The sequence below is a fragment of the Gastrolobium bilobum genome, unplaced genomic scaffold (assembly GCF_033153095.1).
Source record: "Gastrolobium bilobum isolate Gb01-03AN ecotype WA unplaced genomic scaffold, APGP_CSIRO_Gbil_v1 utg7295, whole genome shotgun sequence".
NCBI lineage: Eukaryota > Viridiplantae > Streptophyta > Magnoliopsida > Fabales > Fabaceae > Gastrolobium > Gastrolobium bilobum.
The window spans coordinates 263,875-269,874 of NW_026898317.1; positions in this window are offsets into that span (position 1 = coordinate 263,875).

Consider the following 6,000-nt stretch of genomic DNA (forward strand, 5'->3'; position numbering starts at 1 on the left):
TCATTGCGAAGGACGAGCTCAACGCCTTCTTCAGGGTTACTATCCTCGATTTGTCTTACCATACAATAAGCATGTCATCAACATATAATAACAAAATCAGAAAATCTTCGGCCTCATACCTCTTAACAAATACGCAGTGGTCGACCTCTATCTTCTCAAAATTGTGATTAGTCATGAATGATTCAAACTTTGTACCACTGTCGAGGTGCTTACTTCAAGCTGTATAGACTATTCCTCAACCGGCATACAAAGTCTTCTTATTCTGGAACTCGTCCTTCTGGTAGCTCCATATTTATATATCTTTTCTTCTAAGTCACCATGAAGAAATGTCATTTTCAAGTCCATTTGTTCTACCTCGAGGTCCATCGAAGCCGCCAAAGCCAACACGGTTCGGACCGAGGTCATTTTCACCACAGGAGAAAAAATCTCCTCGAAATCAACTTTTTTTTTATAATTACAACATTTCACTACAATCTGGGCTTTGTATCTCGGCTTCTGCTTGTTTTCTTCATTCTTAATCTTGTAGACTCATTTATTTTTCAGAGCTCGCTTCCTTCAGGCAACTCAGTTAGCTCATAAGTCTAATTTTCGTGCAGAGACTTCATCCCGTCTTGCATTTTCTTTTCCCATTCTTCTTTCTTTGAGCTCGTCACAGCCTCATCATAACTCTGAGGGTCACCGTCTTCAGCAACAACAGTGTACTTATCAAATGGATACCTTGTAGAGGGTCTTCTTTCTCGAGTTGGATATATCGGCTGTTCTTCGGCTTGAGAACCCGATTGATCATTCTCATCCTTATCTCATCATCAACTCGAACCTCAGTATCTTGGTCATCATCAGCTTGTTGTTGGTCATCATTTTCTTCATTCTCTTGATTTTCTCCCCATGTTTCAGCTCGGACAAGAGGGATGGATTCTTCACGTCTAACAGTAACCCAGACTTTGGGCTTCGAGATGTCATGAATAGTCTCATCTTCGTGAAAGATAATGTCTTGGCTTCTCACTATCTTCTTATAGATTGGATCCCAAAGTCGAAAACCAAACTCAGATTTTGGTGAACTGAGATAAATACATTCCTTTCTCTTTGCATCAAACTTTGTTCTTTCATCTTTAGGGATATGCACAAAAACTCGGCATCCAAACACCTTCAAGTGATCTTAGGCCGCTTTACGACTTGTCCAGACTTCTTCTGGAATTTCTCCTTCAAGTGGCCGTGATTGTGAGAGGTTGATCAATTCAACAACAGTTCTGACGGTTTCTCCCCAAAATGATTTCGGCAATCCGGCATTGGATAACATACTTCAGACCTTCTCTTCAATAGTTCGGTTCATCCTCTCAGCTAGTCCATTCAACTGTGGAGTCTTGGGGGACGTCTTCTCAAGTTGGATCCCAACCACTCTTCAATATGCATCAAAAGGGCCACAATACTCACCACCATTATCAGATCAGACCACTTTCAATTTCTTGTCAATCTCCCTTTCAACCATAGCATGAAACTCTTTAAAGGATTGGGGTACCTGATCTTTAGATTTCAACAAATAATCCTACACTTTGCGGGAGTGGTCATCGATGAATGAAACAAAGTACTAAGCTCCTCCAAGAGATCTCTCCGACATAGAGCAGACATCAGTATGGACGAGGTCAAGAATATACTCACGTCTTCTGGGTTGATCCGATTTCACGAAAGAAACCCAGTGCTATTTTCCAGCTAGGCAGTGTGTGCAACTCTCCAACGCTTGGCCTTTCAACCCGGTCAATAATCCTTTCTTGTTCAGGATTTGGAGCCCTTTCACACTCACATGGCCGAGACGTTTGTACCACAACTCCAATCTATGTCCATCTCGAACAGAATTGGCTTCTCCACCATTTATCTTACCTTGCATCACATACAGGGAGCTTTCCTTCTTACCTCGGGCAACAACCAAATTTCCCTTAGCCAGCTTCCATCTACCACTACCGAAGTAGTTCACTAACTCGACATCGTTAAGCTTGCCTTACATATTTCAACACAAGTCGGCACCTAACATCCGTGGTCAGGGTCATTTCACTGACACCAACAATCTTACTGGTCACTTGATTTCCTATCTTCACGACTCCAAAATCACCACCTAGGTAAGAGGAGAAAAAATCGTTAATATTAGATGTATTTTTAAAAAAAATTATATTGATTCAAATTGTTCATGCATTTATATATATATATATATATATATATATATATATATATATTTAGGAAAAAATATTTCTGCAGCCACTTTAGATAAGCTTATCTACAGCTACCCATTTATAACTATGTTCTCCCAGGAGAACATAGTTATAACATTAAAGTTGTTTTTTTCTCTCTCTCCACATCAGCAGACAGGTTCTGAAAAGTAAATGAGGAGAGAGAAAACAAAAGTAACTTTTAAAGTTGTAACTATGTTCTCCCGGGAGAACATAGTTATAAAGGGTAACTGTAGATAAGCTTATCTAAAGTGGCTAGAGAAATGTTTACCTCATATATATATAGGGCTAGGATCCTTTGACACTGGTGTCAAATTTAAAGTTTGACACTTGATGTGAGAGTCGTTAGATCAAAAAAGATCAATGGTGTTACATGCTTACAAATCAGAGTCTTCGATTTTTTTTTATCTAATGGCTCTCAGATGAGGTGTCAAACTTTAAATTTGATACTGGTGTCAAAGGATCCTACCCCATATATATATGTGTGTGTGTGTGTGTGGGGGGGGGGGGGGGGGGAAGGGGGCATTGGATGTCCTACATCCTGCAACTTATTTTTAACTATGTATTCTTGGAAGTACATAGAAGTAATATTAAAGTTACTATTTTTAACTATGTCCTTCCGGGAGTACATAGTTAAAAAATGGTTGCAGGAATGAACGATACCATTCCTGACATATGATTCTTATATTTCCATATATATATATATATATATATATATATATATGAAGTAGGATTCTTTGACACCGGTGTCAAATTTGAAGTTTGACACCTCATCTGAGAGTCGTTAGATTAAAAAAAGATCAATGGTGTCACATGCTTACAAATCAGAGTCGTTGATTTTTTTTGATCTAACGGCTCTTAGATGAGGCGTCAAACTTCAAATTTGACACCGGTGTCAAAGGATCCTGCCTATATATATATATATATAGGCAGGATCCTTTGACACAAAATCCTAACCGTTGATTTTCGTCAATCAACGATGATAATTTTCATCAATCAAACTCATTAATTAATTATTAATTCCCAATAAATGATAACCATTGATTGACAGAAATCAACGGTTAGGATTTGGTGTCAAATTTCAAAATTTGACACTGGTTTCAAAGGATCCTGCCCCTATATATATATGGGTTCAATTTTTCTGCGGCCACTTTATGTGCAACAATGATAAATTTTCCATATATATAGGTTAAAGCATTTAATGTGGGGAATTATAACCATACAAAAGGTCAAATGATTAAATGTGATGAATCATAACCATACACCTGTCTTTGTTTCACATATAACAACTTTAGATATGATTTTACCTATGTGTGTGTGTTATAGGGATATTTTATTCTACATACCTTTTTTTATACCTACCACTCTTCAACATCGTTAGGTCATAATCTCAACTAACATTTATCATTTCTCTCTCATCTTGAGATTCTGATCCAATAATGTTAGAGAATGGTAAACAAGATAGGTATGCAAAAAATGGTGTATATATTTTATATATGGATTAGTGTTTCTCATAGGTATAATATAATTTTATCTCCTCCACGCACATAAAAGTATGTGGGGCCCATGTGAAGAGAAGAAAAAAAAGACGTGGGCCCCACATACTTCTATGTATATATAGTAGATAAAATTATCTCATACATGCAACATGAGAAACACAAATATTTATATATATATATATATATATATATATATATATATATATATACTATAATTTTTTTTGTTATCAATCCACTACCTCTTTAATTACCGTCGGATCAACATTTTTTTTTCTGAAAAGTTTTTGAAGAGGGAAAAAAATAACTTTAATATAATAATTATGTGCTTCCCGAAGAACATAGTTATAGTAGATTATAGTAGATGGTAGTAAAAAAGTGGTAGTATGAATATCCTACCTCATATATACATACGTGTGTGTATATATATGAGGTAGAATATATATAAATCTTAATGAATGTAGAGCAGTTGCTCCAGGCTATGAAGCATCGACACTTCAAAAACTCTGACGTGTCGTGTCCGACACTTTTGGTAGGTTTAATTGAATAATTGAGTTCAAAGCTTCGAATATTCAATGGATAAGAAGTGAAGTAAGATTTATACATGATGGATGAGTTTTGTAATTAAAATAATTTTGTTGAAGAACACACCCCAAAAAATGTTAAATAAATAGAGTAATATATATATATATATATATATATATATTTATAACAAATCAATTTAATATATATACATTTGCCAAAAAGGAGATTTTTGGATTCATGCAGATCCAAGTTATGATATGTTACTCTTATTAGTGAAAAGTAAACCAAGTGACACGTCACATGTAGCAATCCGGCCCAAACGTATACTCAAGCAGCCCAAACGTTTAGCTGATTAGTGGGCCCTTTAGTAGCTATTGGATCTTATGTACCGGTTTATAGAAAATTCATTTACAATTTACATAGTATTATATAGTGTTATGAATTAATGAGAAGATAGACAGAAAAGTTTCCACAATTCTCTCTTTCTCTCTCCTTATTTTTCTCTCTCTCTCCTCCTGATCTCCTTCTTGCAGTAACACCGCTACATTGGTGCTTTCACTGACCTCCATCGCTTGCCATGGTGGACACCAACATCAATACTCGTCATCGTGATTTGCAAAACCAGATTGCTGAGCTTCAGTAACAGCAACTACTCATTCCAGATCTGATCCGCGATCAAGTCATTTTGCTCCGATCTGATCTGCATGCGGAGTTTAACACCATGGTCGATTCCTTGCGGAACGCCAACGCAGGTATACTCGGTCATAGCCCAGGGGGTCCTTCGTCATCATCGACCGACTCTTCCACACAACCTTGCGCTCAACGGCCACGCCTGGATTTTCCACGATTTGCTTCAGGGGATCCCACAGACTGGCCCTTTGTTGTGGATCGTTACTGCCTTTATCACCAAATTCCTGATGGTGAACGTTTACTTTTAGCTTCATTCCATTTAGATCCACCAGCGGCTCGTTGGTTCCAAGGATTGAATAGTGAGGGCTTGTGCATGTCGTGGGTCAACTTTACCGTGGCCTTACACCACCAATTCGGACCCACTGAATTTGAAGATGCAGCAGGTAAATCACTAAACTTACCCAGATTGGTTCTGTTACTGATTATCTGACGCAATTTGAGACTCTCTCTAGCAAGATTCGAAACATGACCCCGGATCTGCTTCGCAGCACGTTCATCAGTGGTTTAAAACCACAGATCCGACGTGCGGTTTTAACGTTGCGTTGCCTTAGCAAGACTTTTTGAGGAACAGTTCACAGAGGACAAACCCTCTCCCAAGCCCTGGATTTCTAGAGCTCCAGCTCCTGCGGCCTTACCTGCCTCTGCCACCTTGTTACTGCCGAGACCAACCAATACTGAGGCTCTTCCTGCTATCCCCATTAAACGGTTATCACCAGATGAGAGGCAAGCTCGAAAGGATCGTAATTTGTGCTATAATTGTGATGAATGCTACACTTTCGGGCATAAATGTAAAGGCAAGGCTACTTTGTTGGAACTGACGATGAACCTGACACTGATCCAGTACTTTTATTACCATTACATTCGGACGATATAGTTGAAACAACACCTACGCCAGAGATAAGCTTAAACGCAATGTTTGGTCATCACTCATCTAGGTCCTTCCGTTTACAAGGTTCTATTCATGGTCATATTGTTCAAGTTCTCATTGACTCCGGCAGTACTCATAACTTCATGTCCTCACGCAAGGCTAACCATTTAGCACTTACCCTTCAAGCTATTCCACCGTTCCA